The sequence below is a fragment of the Pelophylax lessonae genome (genome assembly GCF_965119305.1).
Source record: "Pelophylax lessonae genome assembly, chromosome: 1".
NCBI classification, from domain to species: Eukaryota; Metazoa; Chordata; class Amphibia; order Anura; family Ranidae; genus Pelophylax; species Pelophylax lessonae.
Window position 1 is genome coordinate 505,080,457 of NC_138768.1, and position 23,142 is coordinate 505,103,598.

The window sequence follows — 23,142 nt, forward strand, 5'->3', positions numbered from 1 at the left end:
TCGCAGGTTACACTCGGAACGCAGCACGGTGATTCTTGTGGCACCGGACTGGCCTCGCCGGTCCTGGTACGCAGACCTCGTGAATCTGGCGGTCGACGCCCCCTGGCGTCTGCCTCTTCGGGACGATCTACTGTCTCAAGGACCGATTTACCATCCTGCTTTACAGTCGCTGGCTTTGACGGCCTGGCTGTTGAGACCGAGGTCCTGAAGGAGAAGGGTCTCTCTCCAGAGGTTGTTCATACCTTGATCAACGCGAGGAAGTCTTCCTCGGGAAAGGTTTATTACCGTACTTGGAAGGCCTATTTTGCCTGGTGTGAGTCCAGGGGGTTTTCACCCCGCACGTACTCGGTTTCCCGTGTGCTGTCTTTCCTTCAGACGGGTGTCGATCAGCGTCTGGCGCTGGCTACGATAAAGGGTCAGGTGTCTGCGCTGGCCGTTCTGTTTCAACGTCCCGTAGCTTCCAACTCCTTGGTTGGCACTTTTATTCAGGGTGTGCGGCATCTGGTTCCTCCTAGGAGGGATCCCTTGCCCCCTTGGGACTTGAATCTAGTCCTGTCTGTGTTACAACGTGCTCCTTTTGAACAGATCAGGGAGATCTCGTTGTCTATGTTGTCCGAAAAGGTCGCCTTTTTGGTGGCGATCACTTCGGCTCGCAGAGTGTCGGAACTGGCGGCTTTGTCCTGCAAGTCTCCGTACCTGGTTGTTCATTTGGATAAGGTGGTCTTGCGACCTAATCCTTCTTTTCTGCCGAAACGAGTTTCGGAATTCCATCTTAACGAGGATATTGTTTTGCCTTCGTTGTGCACGAAGCCTAAACATCCTAAGGAGGTGAGATTGCATTCTCTGGATGTTGTTCGAGCGATTAGGGTTTACCTTAAATCGACTGAGTCTTTTCGAAAGACGGACTCCTTGTTTGTTCTTCCAGAGGGTCCTCGGAAGGGCATGGCGGCTTCCGCCTCTACCATTGCCAAATGGATCAGGCAGACCATTGAACAGGCTTATGCCTTGCAGGGGAAGGTTCCCCCTGTGCCTGTGAAGGCGCACTCTACTAGATCTCTGAGTACGTCTTGGGCCTGTCGTCATGGGGCTTCTGTAGCCCAGGTGTGTAAGGCGGCGACTTGGTCGACCGTGCACACTTTCACAAAATTCTACAAAGTAGATGTTCAGGCATCGGCGGATGCTTCCTTTGGCCGCAAGGTTCTTAGTGCGGCTGTTCCCTAGGGTCCCTTGTTGGGGACTCCTGGCTGTTGGGATAAGTTTTGTATCCCCTGGTTTTTTGTCTTTTCCTGGGTTGTTGCTCCTGTTGAGCACTTATTTTTGCTGTTGCCCAGCTAGTTTCCTTCCTTTGGTAAGGTTCCTTTCTTTGATGTGGAGACTGCGTTGCCTTTCGGCGCGGATGCGTTTCCCACCCCTCATGTTTGCACTGCTTTGGGACGTCCCCATATGTGACGAATATGAAGAGGCGGCGACTGTCGGAGGACGTAAGAGAAAACGGAATTTTTGTAAAATCTTACCTGTAAAATTCCTTTCTCTGAGTCCTCCGACAGTCGCCGCCCCCGCCCCTCTTTTGGGGTTTGAATGTATACTCTACTGCTATTCCACTAAAACTGAGATATGGTTGCAGGAAGTAGGAGGGTATTGACTGAGGGGACCACCCCTTGAGGGTGGGATATGTTAAAGCTTTATTGTTAACATATTCTGTTGCCTAGCTACTCCTTCGGAGCAAAGTCTAATACCCCATATGTGACGAATATGAAGAGGCGGCGACTGTCGGAGGACTCAGAGAAAGGAATTTTACAGGTAAGATTTTACAAAAATTCCGTTATTTCGGAGATTACCATTTTTCACTTACAGCTTTCAGAGTTTGAAAAGACCCCTCAAACTACACATTTACTGAAAGCACATGACCTGTAGAATAAAAATTTTTGGGCCCCCGCAATAATTGCGCAAATATTCATCATATTGCTATTTTCTCTAAAAATACACTAAAATCATTATTAGTGTACATAAACACAACATAACTTACAAAATTCCTGCTAAATTACTACTAGGGCATTGTTCACATGTGTCATACTAAAGTGTACGCCCATGGAGGGCCATGTTTACCCGCACAGGGATGCACAGGTGTTCCTTGCATCCCCGTACTGGCAGTCCTATTTATGTCAATTGGGATGCAACGACTGCACAGGCATAGCTGCTGTTCCCAATCTGACATCCGTGTGGGTGCACGACCCCTAACGCAGACAGTATCAGCTCAGGGACATGCACGTGGACCTACATGGATATCAAATTGGGAGCAACAGCTCTGTTCGTGCAGTTGCTACATTCCAAATGACCTCAATGAGACTGCCTGAACAGAGATGCAATGAACATCTGTGCATCCCTGTAAAGGTGTGCTTTGTATACCCTGTGTGAACAAGGCCTTAGGCCCCTTTTACACAAGCAGACTGATTGGTTCTGCCGATCCATTTTTCGGGCAGGCCCAATCGGACAACCCATTGTTTTCTATAGAGAGGCTGTTGTAAAGCTCAGTGCCAGTCAGCAGCTGCCGGCGACAGGAGGGATCCCGCCGGAGCATCAGGAATGGATCAGAGGTATGGGGGCTGGTCCGGGTATGATTGGACTGGCGGTGGGGGGGTCAAACTTTGATCCCCTCCAGGCCCCAGCAGCACCTGAAGCTGGAGTCATGCCAGCTTCTAAAGATAGCTGTGGGGGTTTGGAACGGGTGTGGGGGGGAAAGGGGGATTGGTGCTGTAGGGCAAGAATGAGGTGAAGGGTATAGGGAAGGAGAAGTCAGGAACAGTTTTAGGTGACTGGGAGCGGGTGGGAAGGGGAAAGACTGGGGACAGGGAAGCAGCGGCATGGGGGGGCAGTCACATTTTAGGTTAATAACTCTGATCAGCTGTTTGTAATCCTCTGATCCGAGTTATAGAATTGTTCAGCAGAGTCGTGTGAACAATTCTGTTATAAGTTCATAGTCATTGAAGTGACCATGAGCTTATAGGAGAGGGTGAAATGAGCCAGCTGCAGGCAGTGCTGTAGGTCCATATGCCGCAAGGCCCCTTTCACACGGGCGATCCGATCCGCCCGTCAGTTATTCAGGCGGACCTGATAGGATGCTCCATGCATCCCTATGGGGCAGCGGGTGTCAGCCGTGATATCTCCGCTGACGCCGCTGCTATCCGATTTGATCCTGTCCGTGAAATCCGGATGGATGAAAACCCTATTTTCCATCCGTGTGGAGAATGGTCCGTTCTCATCCGGTTTTCCCATAGAGGACAGCGGGGATCTGACAGCTCTGTCTCCGCACACAGAGTGGAGACGGAGCTGTCATGCGCTTGCTCAGCAGGGGATTGGCGGATCTATCTCCCGCTGAGCAGAACAGACTCCTTTGGGTGGTGCGCCCGTGTGAAAGGGGCCTTAGGGTTAATCATGAATGATGGTCCTGGAATTCTTGCTCAAACCTATAACCGGGCAGGGGATTTCATTTTTTTTTTTTTTCTTTTTTCCATTCAAATGTAGTAATTTCTTTGTTTTTACACTTTTTTTTAATCACAAGGTGATAGCCGTCACAAGGTGATAGCTTTGGGCAGTGGCAAGTATTCTTTATGGCAGGGGTTCTCAAAACTTTTGAAGAGAGAGGGCCACTTACAGTGGAACTTTAGTCAGAAAAATAAGTCCTGCAAAATTGGCAGACAGGCTGCCCCCTTTTGCAGGTATAACTATGCAAAACATTGAAAATTAGTGACTATAATGTGTAAAATCCAGTAATACATTGTTTCACTCTGTTCTGCACATGCTCAGTTGCTCTCAATTTTAGGCACTACTGAATATGTAGAAGCCGATTTGCTGATAGCCTTAAAGCGGAATTAAACCCTCCTATCCTTTACAGCCAAGGATGCTGCTTCTGTGTGGTTTTCAACTGCCATGGTGCTACACATGTGATCAGTTATGATTCCAGCCATTTGATTGTATAACATTTTGGTTGAAGACACAAGCAAATGTGACCGCAATCAATGCATTCCAGGAATGTAACTGTTTTTTTAAACTATTAAATTGATGGGTTTAGTTATGCTTTCTGATTTTCTGCTGTTTCGGGGCTCTGGGCTTCAACAAAATGAAAGCCTCCAAAGCAACAGGAGCAATGCTGGAGGCAATTTACAGCACACACTAATTTTGGTTTCACAACTTATTAATGTGGAATGTATGTTCCTTACTAATGAACATTATTTTTTATGGAGTTGTTATGGGTAAAGTTCTGCTTTAAGTAGCTGATCACGAGCCACAGTGAACTATGGCCTCCCAAATCGCAAATGTAAGCAAGCCCCTACAGTCCCAAGCCCCCTATAAGGCTGCTTTCAAACTGATGCGCTGCAATTTACCCACACCGCGGGTGTATTTTGCTGTAGTATTTTGTATTTGCAGCTTTCCTGTGGGCTAGCTGCACTTTGCTATAAAATTCTATTATATCTTGCAGATGTGCTGCACTTTCTGAAAGCACACCAAATAATGGCAGTCTGTGGCTCAGTGCAGCGCACCTATGGATCAGTTTGAAAGCAGCTCAGTAACCATTGAAGAACAGATATGCCCATTGCGCTATATCTATCTATCCTATCTTCAAAACAATTAAAGGACCACTTTTTAATCAGAGTATAGCATCAGCTCAGTTTAAACTCCTAGGATATTGCTACTGGTCAGTTAAGTAGCAGAGGGGGTTGTTAATTTCATTAACACCAAAGCAGCTGAAAATGATTAACAAGTGCACTAGATGGGCAACAATGAGACAACCTCCAAAACAGGAATGGTTTACAGGTGGAGTCACTAACTAACATTATTTTCTCTACTCATCTTTTCTGACTGTTTTTCACTAGTTTTGCATTTGGATAGGGTCAGTGTCACTACTGGTAGCATGAGGTGATACCTGGATCCTATAGAGGTTGTACAGGCAATCAATCTCCTCCAGGATGGCACATCAATATGTGCCATTGGCAGAAGGTTTGCTGTGCCTCGCACCACAATCTCAAGCAAGGAGGAGATTCCAGGACACAGGCAGTTACTCTAGGAGAGCTGGACAGGGCCATAGAATGGCCTTAACCCATCAGCAGGACCGGTATTGGCTCCTTTATGCAATGAGGAAAAGGTTGAGCACTGCCAGAGCCCTATAAAATGACCTCCAGCAGGCCACTGGTGTGAAAGTCTTTGACCAAACAATCTGAAAAAAACTTCATGAGGGTGGCCTGAGGGCCCAACGTCCTCTAGTGGGCCCTGTGCTCACTGCCTGGCACCGTGCAGCTCGGATGGCAATTGCCATTGAATACCAGAATTGGCAGGTCCACCACTGATGCCCTGTGCTTTTTACAGATAAAAGCAGGTCCACGCTGAGCACGTGACAGACGTGAAAGGCTCTGGAGAAGCAGTGGAGAACGTTATGCTGCCTGTAACATTGTTCGGCCTGACCGGTTTGGTGGTGGGTCAGTGATTTGTCTGGGGAGGCATATCCATGAAGGGACGCATAGACCTCTACAGGCTAGACAATTGCACCCTGACTACCATTAGATATCTGGATGAAATCCTTGGACCCATTGTCAGACCCTACGCTGGTGTAGTGGGTCCTGGGTTCCTCGGGGTGCACGACCATGCCCAGCCTCATGTGGTGAGACTATGCAGTCAGTTCCTGGAGGACGAAGAAATTGATACCATTGAATGGCCGCCACGCTCGCCTGACCTAAATCCAATAAAACACCTCTGGAACATTATTTTTCGGTCCATCTAACGCTGCCAGGTTGCACCTCCAGTCTCTTCAGGAGCTCAGTGATGCCCTGGCCCAGATCTGAGAGGAAATACCCTATGACACCATCCTTTGGTTCATTAGGAGCATGCCCAGACGTTGTCAGGCATGCATACAAGAACGTGGAAGCCATACAAACCGAGTACCATTTTGAGTTGTTGCAAGGAAATTTCAGCAAAATGGACTAGCCTGCTGGATCTTTTTTTTTTTTTTTTTTTTTTTCAATTTGATTTTTGGGGTGTCTTTGAATGCAGCCCTCTGTAGCTTGATAATTTTCATTTCCATCAAAAAATGTGGCATCCTTTCCTTCCTAACACATTGCTCAGTCCATATCTATCTATCTATCTATCTATCTATCTATCTATCTATCTATCTATCTATCTATCTATCTATCTATCTATCTATCTATCTATCTATCTATCTATCTATCTATCTATCTATCATGATATTTTTCCCCATTGAGCTCTGAGGTGTTTTTAACCACTTTACCACCGGAGGATTTTGCTGTCTTCCGTCCAGGCCACTTTTTGCGATTCGGCGCTGTGCGACTTTAACTGACAATTGCGCGGTAGTGCGATGCCGTACCCAAACAAAATTTACGTCCTTTTTTTCCCACAAACAGAGCTTTCTTTTGGTGGTATTTGATCACCTGTGCGATTTTTACTTTTTGCGCTATAAACAAAAAAAGAGCGTTTATTTTGAAAAAATAACAATATTTTTCACATTTTTTTATATGAAATTCCCCCCAAAAAAAATGTAAAAATCAAATTTTTTTAAAATTTTTGGCCAATTTGTTTTCTGCTACCTATGTTTAGTAAAAAAAATCGCAATAAGCGTATTTTGATTGGTTTGCGCAAAAGTTATTGCGTTTACTAACAAAGGGAAAGATTTCTGTCATTTTTGGTGTTTTTTTTTTAACGCGTAATGGCGGTGATCTGCGATTTTTTTTGCGGGACTGCGACATTGCGGCGGACAGATCGGACCCTTGACTGACATTTTTGACACTTTTGGGGGTACCAGTGACATTTCTACAGTAATCAGTGCTATATATATGCACTGTTACTGTAAAAATGACACTGGCAGGGAAGGGGTTAATTTTATTGGAGAGGGAGGGGTTAATGTATGCCTGGTGCTTACTGACGTGTGGGGGGGGGAGGTGACTGTGTGACAGAAGGACAGATCGGATGTCCAGCTATGCTGAACACTCCGATCTGTCAGTCCCTGTCACTATGGAGATCCGCCTGCTGTGTTTACATACAGCGGGCGGATCTCCAGACTCGATCCCCGACGATCGGGGCAGAGCAGCGGCAATCGCCGCTGCTCCTCCGCTGGCCCGACTCCCGCTGTGAATGAACACAGCGGGAGCGAGCCTCCGGCGGCGCGCGAGCGCCGCCCACAAGGGGCGGAGTCCAGCGACGTAGGTCTACGTCGCTGGACGGGATCGCGGCACTTTGCCGCAGTAGCCTCCATGTAAGCGGAGGTAAAGTGGTTAAAGTGTTCCCTTAATTTTTTTTTTTAGATAGATTGACTGAGGGAGATATGCAGTATCTCACAAAAGTGAGTACACCCCTCACGTTTTGTAAATATTTTATTCTATCTATTCATGTGACAACACTGAAGAAATGTCACTGCTACAATGTTAAGTAGTGAGTGTACATCTTATAAATTTGCTGTCCCCTCAAAATAAATCAACACACAGCCATTAATGTCTAAACTGCTGGTAACAAAATTGAGTACACCCCTAAGTGAAAATGTCCAAATAGGGCGCAATCTGCTATTTTCCCTCCCCAATGTCATGTGACTCATTAGTGTTACAAGGTCTCAGGTGTGATTGGGGAAGCAGGTGTGCTAAATTTGTTATCGCTCTCACCTCTCTCATACTGGTCACTGGAAGTTCAACATGGCACCTCATGGCAAAGAACTCTCTGAGGATATGAAAAAAGGAATTGTTGCTCTATATGAAGATGTTCTAGGCTATAAGAAAATTGCCAAGACCCTGAAACTGAGCTGCAGCATGGTGTGGCCAAGACCATACAGCGGTTTAACAGGACAGGTTCCACTCAGAACAGGCCTTGCCATGGTCGTCCAAAGAAGTTGAGTGCATGTGCTCAGTGTCATATTCAGAGACCTATTCGTCTTTGAGAAATAGACGTATGAGTGCTGCCAGCATTAGCGCAGAGGTTGAAAGAGTGGGGGGTCAGCATGTCAGTGCTCAGACCATACGCCGCACAGTGCATCAAATTGGTCTGCCTAGCTGTCGTCCCAGAAGGAAGCCCCTTCTAAAGATGATGCACAAGAAAGCCAGAAAACCGTTTGCTGAAGACAAGCAGACTAAGGACATGGATTAATGGAACCATGTCCTGTGGTCTGATGAGATCAAGATAAACTTATTGGTTCAGATGGTGTCAAGTGTGTGTGGCAGCAACCAGGTGAGGAGTACAAAGACAAGTGTGTCTTGTCTACAGTCAAGCATGGTGGTGGGAGTGTCATGGTCTAGGACTGCATGAGTGCTGCCAGCACTGGGGAGCTACAATTCATTGAGGGAACCATGAATGCCAACATGTATTGTGACATACTGAAGTAGAGCATGATCCCCCTCCCTTCGGAGACTAGGCCGCAAGGCAGTTTTCCAACGTAACGACCCCAAACACACCTCCAAGACAATCAATGCCTTGCTAAAGAAGCTGAGGGTAAAGGTGATGGACTGGTCAAGCATGTCTCCAGACCTAAACCCTATTGAGCATCTGTGAGGCATCTTCAGATGGAAGGTGGAGGAGCACAAGGTCTCTAACATCCACCAGCTCCATGATGTCATCATGGAGGAGTAGAAGAGGACTCCAGTGGCAACCTGTGAAGCTCTGGTTAACTCCATGCCCAAGAGGGTTAAGGCAGTGCTGGAAAATAATGGTGGCCACACACAATATTTACACTTTAGGCCCAATTTGGGCATTTTGAATTTGGGTGTACTCACTTTTGTTGCCAGCGGTTTAGAAATCAATGGCTGTGTTGAGTTATTTTGAGGGCACAGCAAATTTACACTGTTATACTAGCCGTACACTCACTACTTTACATTGTAGCAAAGTGTCATTTATTCAGTGTTGTCACATGAAAAGATATAATAAAATATTTACAACAATGTACTCACTTTTTTACTGTATGTGTGTATATAATATAATATTACAGTTGTGCTCATAGGTTTACGTACCCTGGCAGAATTTATGATCTCTTGCACATTTTTCAGAGAACATGAATGAAAACGCAAAAACGTTTCTTTCAGCCGTGGTTAGTGTTTGGCTATAGCAGTTATTAATCAACAGTGTTTACTCTTTTTAAATCATAATAACAGAAACTACCCAAATGACCCTGATCAAAAGTTTACATACCCCAGTTCTTAATACCGTGTATTGCCCCCTTTAACATCAATTACAGCTTGAAGTCTTTTGTGGTAGGTGTGGATGAGGCTCTTTATCTTCTTAGAAGGTAAAGTTGCCCATTGTTCCTGGCAAAAAGCCTCCAGTTCCTGTACATTCTTGGGCTGTCTTTCATGAATTGCATGTTTGAGATCTCCCCAGAGTGACTGAATGATATTGAGGTCAGGAGACTTTGATGGCCACTCCAGAACCTTCACTTTATTCTGCTGTAGCCAATAACTGGTTGACTTGGCCTTTTGTTTAGGATCATTGTCATGTTGGAATGTCCAAGTAAGTCCCATGCACAGCTTCCGGGCTGATGAATGCAAATTTTCCTCCAGTATTTTTGGATAACATACTGCATTCCTCTTGCCATCAATTTTGACCAAATTTCCTGTGCCTTTTTGTAGCTCACACATCCCCCAAAACATCAGCGGTCCACTTCTGTGCTTCACGGTAGGAATGGTGTACCTTTCATTATAGGCCTTGTTGACTCCTCTCAAAATGTAGCGTTTATGGTTGTGGCCAAAAAATTGGATTTTTAATACGGACTTACCTGTAAAATCCATTTCTTGAAGTACATCACAGAACACAGAGCCATAAATCATAACATATGGGTTATATAGCCACCTTTTAGGCGAAGGACACTGGCAACTTATCAGAACTGATGCCCCCCTTTATAACCCCTCCCACACAGGAAGTGCCTGTTTTGTTGCAAGCAATAAAAGGCCCCATAGAAGAGGGGAGGGACCGCCTGTGTCCCGTGATGTACTTCAAGAAATGGATTTTACAGGTAAGTCTGTATTAAAAATCCGATTTTCTTTTCGTACATCATGGGACACAGAGCCATGAATCATAACATATGAGATGTCCCAAAGCAATGCATCTGAAGGGAGTGGGACACCAAAAAATACTGCCATATGACCCCAAAAGGAGAATTACACCGCTGCCTGCACTGTGGCCAAATGAAGATTCCTCCTGGGTTCCAACATCCACCCGATAAAAACGAGTGAACGTGTGCACCAGCGACCAGGTCGCGGCCTTGCAAGTCAGAGCCATAGAGGCTTGATGGCGATGTGCCCAAGAGACACCTACTCCTCTGGTAGAATGTGCTCTTACAGGAAAAGGTGGAACCTTTCCTACTAAACCATACGCCTGGGTAATAACCTGGCGAATCCAACAAGAAATCATAGATTTAGATGCTGCCAACCCCTTTCTGGGGCCTTCTGGCAGCACAAACAACCTCTCCGTCTTACGAATCTGAGCTGTTTCCTGTAAGTAAAACTTAAGTGCATGCATTAAGTCTATGGGTGACGTCAGTCCCCATTCATTTCACAGCCGTTGTCGGCTGTTTCCATTGCAGAGGCTTCCGCCGCTGGAGATCGGATCAGCTTCAAAAAAGGTTTGTATGTATATTGATTTTATTCTTTACAGGGCTAGATAGGTTAGTGTTAGATCTTGGAGGTCTATAGATGCAGGGATTTTAGATTTAGGGTGGACGAACACTTGCAAAAAAAAAAAAAAATCACAATAAGTGTAGATTGATCGGTTTGCTTGAAAGTTATACGACTACGAACTATGGTATAGATACTGTAATTTTTATTTCATTTTTTTACTACTAATGAATAGTGGGACTACAATAGTGGTGGGCAATCTGGCACTGAGGCTGGGAGGAAACTAACTGCAAATAACTTCTCCAGTGGCAATAATACAGTGATCAGTGCTAAAAAATATACACTTGTGCAGTGCAACCCAATACACCACAGTAAACTCTTATATAATATGTGCTAATAATCGAAGTCCATTTATATGCATAAAAGTGAAAAATCCTATGAAAAATTCTCCCAAAACAAAGTCCATAAATTAATGTGATCCACCGCAGTGTTCTTCAATCACCCTTCAGTTTATGACACCAGAAAGTGCACACCACTGCTGGCTGAAAAACCTGCTCGCCTCAAAGATAAGTTCAATCAGCTTTATGCAAAAATCACTTCCGCAATATCCTGCATAGACCCGCATCACATCATGCAAGGGTGTTTGACAGACATTCAAGGGTCAGGGTTACCTTGTTAAAGAGGGCTTCCAGGGTTATGGGGAAGAGGCCCTTGTTCTCCTCAGCAAAGTGCCCCCTCATGCTAAGGGCATGTGGCCTAATGTGCACCCCCCCTTCCTTGCCTGCCTGGGGTGCCCCATGCATTTTTCTAAAATCGTCTTTCAGGACAGCTCCTGTACCCTTCCACCATGGCCTCAGTTTGTGTTTCCTCCGCCATGGTGGAAGCGCTGCAGAGAACCATGGGTGTGCTACGCCTTCTCCAGGTGGAGAAATGTGAAGGGCATACCTGTCTGTTTTCCTGATGGGCCATCACAGCACCCCCCCCCCCCCCGTTGGGAGAGGGTGTTCCGAAGTCCTTGTCCCCTTCCAGATCGGCAAAAGTAAGGGCCTTCAAAGGGGCCCGTTCTGCTGACCGTAGGGTGTTGACTGGGAGCTTGTGCATTGTCTGCATCCTACTTCACCAAGGGAGTCGGCGGGCATGGGATGCTGCAGTGTCTCCTCTGGCCACCATTTCTTTCGGTCCCAGATGGCGGGGATATCCTTTCCAGTTTAGGCAGGACTCCGGGCGGGCACAGTGGTTTCCGGTTCCGTCCGCTGGAAGGCAGGGGGAAGGGGTGGGCCTTTTTGCTGGTAACGTATTTCCAGTTCTCGTAGCAGCAAAAGGTCTGGGAATTTCAAATAAAATCAGCCAGATGCCACAGAGCCTTCTGCAGCAATGGAATCAGGGGAACCTGCGGCGGTCGCAAGAGCAGGAGCCATAAACAGCAGCCAGACCCAAGAAAGCAGGGACAGTGGCTCTTAACTTTTTTTTTTGGGGGCTTTCCCGGATGTCCGCAAGATATTTGGCCTTAGTTAACTCGTCACTTAGGCCTTTATGGGTAAAGACATGGGCCGGGGACTTGGCCTCCAAGGTGAAGCTCTGTCTATGGTTTGTGGATCTTTGTTTGGCCCCAACCTGGACACCATTTTGGATAAAACGGCTGATGAGAAGAAATCTGCCAGACGAAAAGAAAACTGCTGGCTAGAAGGAATTTTCGTCCTTTTCAGCAAGCTCAAAAATCTAAAGAATTGGGCTACAAAAGACCCTGGAATTCGCAAAGAGGTTGAGGCAGAACCGGGGTTTTGTTCTGACCTCCTAGCCAGTCAGCCAAAAAGCAGTGACTGTTTTCTGGCTGTGGGAGGAAGACTGCAATCCTTCTTCCCGCAGTGGAAGATTGTGACATCCAGTCATGTTGTCCTTGGCGTAATAGCTCAGGGCTACAGGCTGGAATTTTCAGAAGCTCCTCCAACTTTTTACGTGACTCAAGTTGCCAGAGGGCAGGAGATGTCCCTTTGCAATGATGTCAACTCAACAGTAGGAGTTGATCAGCCCATTTCCCTGAAAAGAGGAAGGACTGGGGTTCTATTCACACGTGTTCCTAGTCAAATAGCCATCAGGGAGGTCTTTGGTTAATCCTAAATCTAAAAATATTAAACAGATCCTTTCAGTACAAAAAAATTCAGAATGGATATGATTTTTTTTTTTTCGGCAAGGAAGCTTCTCACTACAGTGTGCTTTCTAGCATCCTTAGACAGAGATGCTTACCTACACGTCCCCATATCTCCAGCATCCCTAAGGTATATTCGGTTTGCAGTCTGGGCCGGGGGCGCAATTTCGCATCTTTGATTCAAAGCCCTCCCTTTCCGACTGTCCTCTGAGGATCTTTACAAAGATTGTGGCAGAGGTTTTAGCACCTCTCAGGGTGTGGGGAATTTCTATAGTTTCTTATATGGATGATCTCCTCTTGTTTGCAAACTCGAAAGACATTTTGTTCAGAGATTTGGAGAAGACAGAGAGTCACTTTAGGGAGTTTGGCCTGGCTTCTGAACCTGGTCCCTTCACTGTTGATAAGATTTTTGGGCTATACCATCAATTTAATTTGGGAAAACTTTTTTTTATGTTCAGATCGCGTTGAAACCACTCCAGATTCAGGGCGCATTTGTGTGCGCTCAGCCATATTGGAAATTGGCCACTGTTACATAGTTGCATAGTAGGTGAGGTTGAATAAAGACAATAGTCCATCCAGTTCAACCTGTGTAGGTGTGTGTGGCTGTAATCATCTCACATACCCCTGAATGTTCTGATCCTTGAGATGTAAGTCTAAGAGTCTTTTGAAAGCCACCATACTACCCGCAGAAACCACCTCTTGTGGTAGAGAATTCCACAATCTTGTAGCCCTAACAGTAAAGAACCCCCCACGTTGCCTGAGGTTAAAACGCTTCTCCTCTAATCGCATTGTATGCCCTCGAGTCCTCATGCAATCCCTTCGAATGAACAGCTTTTTTTCTAAGCTGGGATCCCCATTAAGATATTTATAAATTGCTGGGCACCTCTCCTCGGAGTAGTCTCCTGAAAGGTTGGGACGCGCATATTTGAGGGTCAGATTGCCCAAGGGTCTTACATAAACAAGGAAACCAAGAGATTATCTAACTGGAGAGAGCTGGGGCCCATTCTCCTAGGGCTTTGGTCATTCAAGGGGATGGTCAACGACCATCACGTTCAGGTGCTATCTGGCAAAGCAGGGAGGCACAAGAAGCTGGGTTCTCCTGACCTTCGCTCTCTAGATTCTGGCATAGGTAAAAGACCATTTGGCTTCTTTGACAACAGTACATCTAAAAGGCAGCCTAAATCTAGTAGCAGACTTGTTGAGCAATAAGTGAGTAGAGCCTGAATCTGGAAATCTTTCAGATGATCACAAACAGGCTTATTTGCGTCACAAGCAAATGCAAAGGTACCAGTTTACTTTTCCCTGAACAGGCAGGACCAATCGAAGGGTCTGGACGCACTGGCCCAGCCTTTTCCATTTTTGTGTTCTACTCTTTTCCCCCTTTCAAATGATTCCGTTGGTGCTCAGAAAATTGCAGAAAGAGGCCACAAGCCTAATTCTGATTGCGCCCTTTTGGCCCAAGAGAGCATGGTTCTCGACACTACTAAACTTAGCAGCATTGGTTGCTGCCTCTGCGGGAGGATCTGCTGGGTCAGGGACCTCTTCTGCATCTGAATGTAGGCCAAATGCAAATGCAAATCCTGGTGCACTTCAAATAATTTTTCTCCACAGAAAATCATTTCCATCCTTGAATTTCTTCATGATCGAATGCTACAGGCTTTTTCTATCATTGAGCCTTTTTTTTTTTTTTCTGGACCAGATAGTTCTGAGGACAGACCCAGGATTCCTGCCTAAATTCGCTTCGGTCTTTCATCGGTCTCAAGAAATAGTTTTGGCAACTTTTTGTCCATATGCATCTTGTCCTAAAGAGGCTTTTCACAGTTTAGAAGTAAAAAGAGGTTTGTTGTATTATCTGGAGTACACGAGGGAGTTTCTCTTCATGCTGTTTTATGGGCCGCATAAAGGTTTTGGAGCTTCCAAAGTACAATCGGAAGATGGCTTTGAATGGCCATTAAAGAGTCTAATATGGTATCGGGGGTGGAGCCACCTGTGGGTGTTATGGCCCATTTAACCTGAGCTGTGGCAACATCCAGGGCGGAACGAGCTGGTGCTTCTCCAGAACAAATCTGCAAAGCAGCCACTTGGACATCTTTCACCCGCCATTAGAGGATGGATTTGCTTTCGGCCACAGAAATTTTTCGGCTGGAAGGTCCTGCAAGCAGTGGTCCCACCCTAGAGTAAGTATTCGCTTATCTACAGGTTTTGTCCTGAAAGACGATTTGAGAAAACCTTAGACTTACTGGTAACGGTATTTCTAGGAGTCTTTCAGGACAACACCCATGACCCTCCCTTAATTATGGTTTTTACTGTGGTTGCTGGTGCTGTTTTGTTTTTCAGCATGGCTGGAGGTACTCTTATTACAACTGATGCCATGATGGAAGGGGACTGTCCTTTTAAAGGTCATGACTGCATTGTTTCCTGGGAAGATGGGTGGAGCTACTGTAATTATCTATTCTGCATCTGATCCGGTCCGGTCCCACGCTGAGCTGTCAGTGGCGGCTTCAGCGTGGAGGTCGGCACAGGGGAGGCACTCGACAATGGAAGCCCCAAGTTTATGGGTGACATCACTTCGCATTCATTTCACATCCGTTGTTGGTCCTCTCCTGCACACAGCTTCTGTCGCTGGAGACCAGACCAGATTGGGTACAGAAAAGGTAAGTACAGCGATTTTTGTTTTACAGGGTTAGATAGATTAGGTTTAGAATGTGGCACAGAGCAGGTTTAGCATTATTTAGGTTTTGCCTGGACTTCTCCTTTTAAGACTTATGTTGGTCATACACCTGGCAGTTTTGTTGACAGTTTTTAGTGTTGTACAAGCTCACAACCACTACAATCTGCTACTGTTTCCCAGTTCAAAGCCAGAACATATGACTGCATTGCTAATGATCAGTTTTTATAATTTGGTCTTTCAAAACTGGGTAATGATTGGAAAGGTGGGTGGTAACTTGCTATGGTTAAAAAATGATTGTAAGCATCACATTGCCAATTAAATAACTAGAATTGGCCTTTACAGGAATAATAGGAATGTCTGGGTTAGCTTGGCAGCGCATTTTTTCCACCCAAATGATTTGTCTCTTTAGTTCAGTTGTTTTTCATTGGAGATTTTGTATTGGAATAATAAGACACACCCCAATGTGGTATGTGATGGTATCAATACATTGCTCTGAAAAATTAGAACGGTACCCCAAAGAGTTACATACACCTTGAAGCTTTCATCCATGATTATCTGATTTGCATAAGTATGCATTAGGGCAGGGGTAGGCAAGCTCTCAGAGGTAGAGATCCAAGAGCACCGGAATTCGGCACCCGTCGGGTGTACACTTGTCTCCCAAGTGCTTAGTGTGTGCTGTTTGCCATCTATTGGGATCTGCGGTTCTTCCTTTGACTGTGGTTAGCAGTGATACACGGTACTTATAAGGATTTCATGTGAGTGCAATTCTCTACCTCCTTTCCTTATCCATTGTATGTGCGGTATTACACTATGTGCTTTTTTCTTTTATCGGCCATTTATGGGTTTTTTTGAACACCTGCCTTTGAGAGCCCTCCTCCCTCATACTGGTGAGAAGTCTAGTGAGTGGATCCTGCCATCATCTTCTTCTTTAAAGTGAGCCAAGGTCTGTCCATTAACTTGGAAGACCAACTACATTTGGTAAGCAGCCCTGTTTTTCTAGAATTTGCTTTACAAGTCGCCAAATAGAACAACATCCACTCATTGGAACTTGTTATAGTGGGACTTTCACATTTAGCGACACATAGTCGCAGGGACTACCTTTTAGTTTTTTTTGCTTTTTCTACGTTCTTGTATATATTCATCGTATTGGGACTATTTCATGAACTTATTGGTGATCACTATTAATTTGGTAGATATCACTTGTTGGAACATATGATTAGTTTCTGATATATATTTTTATGGGTTAAGCGCTAAACATATCTTGCACTGTAAAAATAGAAACTTGGCCTACTTTAACCACTCTAGCCCTGGAAGGTTTTACCCCCTTAATGACCAGGCCATTTTTTGCGATATGGCACTGCATTACTTTAACTGAAAATTGCATGGTCGTGCGAAGCTGTACCCTAAAAAAAATTTATATTTCTCTATCATTCTTTGCCAGACGCAGCTCCATATTCTTCTTAACCATTGGGTTATGCTGCCCCCTACAGGAGTAGGACACTAGGCTGGAAAAATCTTTACCATGCCTCTGAGGCAGTCTCTGGGGGTATACACCCACTCACTCTGCTATAGGCATTCAGTTTTTTTTTCTGCCTAATCAGGAGTAAGAACCTAGTTCCCTGCTGGGATTTCGTTCCTAGCATGTTTTTTTTTATGTAAGAAGGGAACCTTTTGTCTAAATTGTATTTTTTTAGCTAGTTATGTTCCTGAGCGAACTACAATCAACAGCCGGACTGGGCGTTGGACTGGATATTCTAGATCCTTATGATCTCCCAGTCTGGCCAGCGAGCATGAGCAGGTCGCAGCTCCGTGCTAGGCCTCGCCATGACCTAGCCCCACTGGACAGGGGCTGGCCCACGAGTGAAACACCTCGCCGGGACGCACACAACCTGGTTTGGCTTGAGTCGCAGCGTACCCCTTGGCCGACAGCACCTCCACCCCAGGTGGAGAGGTGGTCTGTCTGGAGTGGCGACCGCCCGAATATCCTTGGTATGGTGAGTAGTATCCCTCCATATCTCTTGTGGTCTCGGGGTGGACGTGGGCCCCTCCCTGGGACAGTGGGACCCCCGGGTTACCCCCCATACCCCATGTCCCCCACTTGTATGTGGGGTTCCTAGGGACCATCGACCATCCAAGGCTCTCCCCGCAGGCCATCTTCCCCACTATTTCATAGGGGGTCCCTACCTTAGTCGGGTATGGTGCAGGGGCTGTAGCAGGTGATAGGGGGCCCCCGGGGGGAGTGGGGGCGCGCTGAAGCCGCTGATCGCATGATCCGCTGGGGGGGGGGTTAATCCTGGTGGGGGTCCCTGCCAGGGCCCCCCTATACCTAAATAATCGCTGGACCCCCCAGGGGATCCTGTAGACCGCATGGCGTGCCGTGGACGCCGCCGTTTTCTTGAAGATCAGCTTTATTAGGCTCGGCAGCCATTTTTTTAGTTTCCTATTGAAATGCATTGGGCGGCTGCTTTTGTTGTGTGTCCGAGAATGCTGTACAGCAGTGAGTGGCAAGGCTGTACCTCTGGTGCTGACCCAGGTACCACCTCTTCCTGTGAGGATCGTATTGTATTGCTATATATTGCAGCTTAGTGTAATGGGACTTGTAGTACCGCTGGTGCAGCGGTGTGGGGCTGTTTTTTGCGGTATTCTTAAAGTGACACTGCGCTGTCCCGCAAGTTAATCTGAGGGGTCTGTGTCATCGCACTCTGATTTGGATGGTGAAGATTATATATCCTTATCTGCAGCCGCGTGGGGAAAAAGCGCTGGTGGAGGCACTTATAGTATCAGTGCGGGAAACTCTAAAAATGGCAGATGATTCTACAGCAAGGGTGTTTCTTCCTCTGGACAAACTGCAAAATTGGCAGAGGGCAATTTGCCTGCTGTTATCTAGCTAACTGTCCTTTCTATGGACTTGCATGTGAGGGCTGGGCCTGATGGTGTCTACCTTAGAGGCGGTTCCGTTCGCACAGTTCCACACGAGACCTCTGCAAAGAGAAATTCTTAAAGAAAAGGAACTCGCTGCTCAGAGTGGTATGAAAGACTGATGACACACACCGGTGCACGCCCCGGCTTGACTCCGTGGATAATCAATGAAGAAAAAGAATTGGCTGCACTCCAGATGAGGTCAAAATCCAGATGTTTTGACTGGACATCCCAACGTGACAATAGTGACAAGGTAGACGCGTTTCACACACTACAATGTGTGCTTAATCATTTGTAGTGTGTGAAACGCGTCTACCTTGTCACTATTGTCACGTTGGGATGTCCAGTCAATAAATCTGGATTTTGACCTCATCTGGAGTGCAGCCAATTCTTTCTTTTTCTTCAAAGAGAAATTCTTGTCAAGTGGAACAAGGATCCAAACACTTTGGACTATCTGATCCTGCGGAGCTAAAAACACGAGAAGTGTTCTGCTGTGGTGGCTCTGCTCCCTGGCTCTACGTCAGGGCAAGTCATTCCTGTACTGTGGTTACCACAGATGCCAGCCTGTCCGATTTTTGGGGGGGGAGTACTTGGCAAGATGTTTGTCCAGGGGACTTGGACTCTAAAGGAGTCCAGACTACCGATCAATATTATGGAACTCAGAGCAATAAAGTCAATCATCAAGGGGGCACCAAGAGTGTCCTGGCGTCTCAAGAGGTGGGCGAGATCCTAATATGAGCAGAAAACTTTGTTCCAGCCCTATCCGCCGTGCATATCCCTGGAGTGGAGAATTGGCAGGCGGATTACCTGAGGTAATTCAGGTGTTGGATCAGGGAGAATGGTCCCTTCACCCAAAGGCGTTTCACCTGCTGTGTGTTTGGTGGGGGACTCCCGATATGGATCTGTTGGCCTCTTGGCTCAAAAGGAAGGGTACAGAAGTTTGTAGCCCATTCTCGGGATCCTCTGGCAGACACCACAGACGCACTAGTGGCTCCTTGCGGACAGTATTGGCTGATCTATGTGTATCCCCCACTAAAACTGCTGCCGAAGCTTCTGCGCAGAATAGAGGTGGAAGGGAGTCATTCTGGTGGCTACAGACTGGCCTCGCCGATCTGGTGAGATTGGTTGCTGATGCTCCTTGGAGACTTCCTCTCGGGGAAGATCTGCTGTATCAAGGGCCGATCTTTCCTCCTGCTTTACAGTCGCTGTCCTTATTGGCATGGCTGTTAAAAGCCAGGTAATGAAGGATATAGGGGTCTTTCTGACTCTTAAGATTCCCACACTTTTGAAGGCCAGAAAATATACCTCTAGGAAGATTTATCATCAAACATGGAAATTGTACATTGCATGGTGTGAATCCATTAAGGTGCATCCGCGCTTATTTTCAGTGGTTCAGGTATTGACTTTCCTCCAAAGGGGGGTTGAGCAGCAGTTGGCCTTGGGTACTATCAAAGGCCAGGTGTCGGCTCTAGCGGTGTTTTTTTCAACGCCCTTTAGCCACGTATTCTTTGATTCACACTTTTATTCAGGGTGTTCGCTGCATGGCTCCCCCGATACAGTCTCCGTTACCTCTGTGGGATCTTAACCTGGTACTGTCAGTTCTTCAGAAACCTCCTTTTGAACACATTAGGGAGATTCCTCTGCCTACACTGTCACAGAAGGTAGCCTTTTTAGTGGCTATTACCTCTGCATGCAGAGTGCCGGAATTGGCGGCGCTATCCTGCTGCTCACCTTATCTGGTGGTCTACAGAGACAAGGTGGTACTTTGACCTAATCAGTCGTTTCTTCCTTAGGTGGTCTCAGATTTCCATTTAAATGAAGACCTTGTGCTGCCTTCATTATAAAATGTAATAAAAGCAGCAAACTCAAAACACAGGTATGTAAATCTGTATATATCAAAAATAGAGTTGCGCTAAAACTAGTGAAGAATAAGTCCCAACAGTCCACATGCAATCAATTGCTCAATATGCGTAGAAAACTGGAGAATCTTGATGGCAATAGTGTGTCAATGCAGCAATACAAGATGTGGGAGGTACTAATATTACATCCACCCAGGTGATAAACCGACAAAGACAGTGAATTCCCAGCCACCATATACTGCCTCTTACCGGACAAAAGTGGATCTGGAGCAGTGAGTGGTTAAGGACCACTGCAACCTTTCACAGAATCATACAGCTCCCAGTGCTTCCGCTTCAAGATGTTGTTGTACAATCCTATTCAGATTCCCATAGGTGCCGCATCTCACATGTATTGGGGGATATTAAACAAAAGGGACAGGCACATAGTGCATTATCTTTAAACAACCTTTATTTGGGTATACACACAATTATGCACTCAACCATTTGATGTATAACAAGCACATATCACAGCAGATAGTAATCAGCCTGAGTCTGTCCCGCAGTGTTCCTTCCGCAAACCAAAAAGATGGTTGTGCTTAGACTTCCGGGTGTGATGTAAGACGCTCGGCTAGCCCCTCCTGATGCATTTCGTCATTCTAACGTTCTCAAAGGAGAATTATGTCTTATGTCCAAGCATCCTAAAGAATTTTCCTTGCATTCCTTGGATGTGGTTTTGGGTAATCAAGGTTTACCTGGCAGCTACTGATTCCTTCGGAAAATCAGACTCGCCTTTGCCCTCACGGACGGACCTCGGAAAGGATTGGCTATGACCATATCCAGATGGATCAGGCAGATGGTGGTACAAGCTTATTCAAATAAGGGTCAGGTTCCACCTTTCCTTGTGAAGGCGCATTCTACTAGGGCGCAGATTTCCTTTTGGGCTTTTCGCCATCAGGCGTCAGTGATACTAGTTTGCAAGGGCGGCAACTTGGTCATCGGTGCACACATTTACAAAATTCTACAAGGTAGATGTATTGGCATCTTTGAATGCTTCTTTTGGCCGCAAGGTTTTTGCAGGCTGCTGTTTAAAAAAGAATTTATTCTCTTTGAGGGTTTATATTGTTTCTAGGTGCGCTCCAGCTATTCCTGGTTGAGCTCCATATTCCCTGGTTGGCTAAGTTTAGCCTTTGGGTATTACGTTATTTTCTGCGTTGTTTTCCCACCCCTCATGCTAATACTGCTTTGGGACGTCCCAATAGTTAAGAAAAATATGGAGCTGCGTCTGTCAATGAAAGGTAGTGAAAACTGGAATTTTTACTTACCGCAAAATCCTTTTCTCTGAAGTTCATTAACAGACGCAGCACCCTCTATATATGAGTTGGGTTGGGTTTTTCTGACACTGCTTGCAACAAAACTGAATGCCTGTAGCAGAATGATTGGGTGTATACCCCCAGGAACTGCCCCATAGGGATGGTAAAGATTCTTCCTGTCTAGTGTCCTACTCCTGTAGGGGGCAGCATAACCTAATAGTTAAGAAGAATATGAAGCTGTGTCGGTCATTGTTTTGCCTGGCAATAGAGCTTCTTTTGGTGGCATTTCATCACCTCTGCCTTTTTTTGCGCTATAAACCAAAAATTGTGACCATCCAAAAAAAAAAAAATTTAAAAAATCTAATTTCTTTATCAATTTAGGCCAATATGTATTGTGCAACATATTTTTGGTAAAACAAAAACCCAATAAGTGTATATTGGTTTGCTCAAAGTTATTGCGTCTAAGAACTATGGGATATTTCATAGGATTTTTTTTTCCTTTTACTAGTAATGGTGGCGATCAGCAATATTTTATTTTTTCGTAACTGCGTCGTTGCGGCGGACAAATCGGACACCGATCTGACACTTTTGACACTTATTTTGGGACCAGTGACAATATAACAGTGATCAGTGCTAAAAATATACACTGTTACTGTATTAATGTCCCTGGCAGGGAAGGGGTTAACATCTGGGGCGATCAAAGGGTTAAAATGTGTCCCTAGAGGTTGCTTGCTAACAGTGGGGGGTTGCTCTACCAGCCAGCCGTACCCACCAGCCAGCAGTAACCACCAGCAGTAACCGCCAGGAGTACGTCACATGTGCTACGGGTGCAACTAGCCCCAAGCACATAATTGTTAATATCCCAGCATGTGCATTTGACTCCTACCACCATGACCACTTTAAATCACTGAAGTGGTCATGGTGGTTAGTGTTCCTTTTTAATATCTCTCAGGAGAAGTAAACCTCTATACTGATTGCATTTAATTTGATCATCCTCTTGTTGTGTTAAATTGGTGGGGGCACAGAGAGTTTTTGCAGGTTGGGATGTCTGCATAGTAGAAATGATCAGCTGACCTTTCTGTAGATGCTGGGATCAAGGGTGTCCCGGGATGCTGGCATCGGTATTGTGGCAGGATTGCTAAGGTAGCCGTAATCGGAGGGGAAGCCATCGGCCGCGGCAGGGCCAGCGTGGAACGCAAATGGCGCCGATACAGGAACTGGCGTCAGCTAAGAGACAATGTGATGTGGTGGATGGGTGGTACTGCATATCTTCTTCAGACATAGGCCCGGGGACACTGCACCCTTCATCCCTGTCTGAAGTTTGCATTCATGCCATGCTTTTTCAAATGTGAGCTGTCCTTCTCTAACCCATTTTTGTCATGATGGGGGGGAATCCTAGTCACAGCCTTATTTCAAATGGTAAAAATAAATAAATAAATATATATATATATATATATATATATATATATATATATATATATATTAGTGTGTGTGTATGTATGTGTATGTGTATATGTGTGTGTATATATATATATATATATATATATATATATATATATATATATATAAAGATTTTGAGAATCGTGAGGGAATCCTAATCTTCATTCTAAGCAAAAAAATAGTGATTCTCATTTTTGCCAGAAAGCTCTAGTCTCGGCACAGGTGC

The 23,142-nt window shown here is 45.7% G+C and overlaps 1 protein-coding gene across 1 annotated transcript in view; it reads left to right on the forward strand.

Annotated features, from left to right (window-relative positions):
- REXO1 (RNA exonuclease 1 homolog) overlaps nucleotides 1-23,142 on the forward strand; it is a 420,363-nt gene that overhangs the window by 24,541 nt on the left and 372,680 nt on the right. The gene's annotated exons all lie outside the window — the stretch shown is intronic.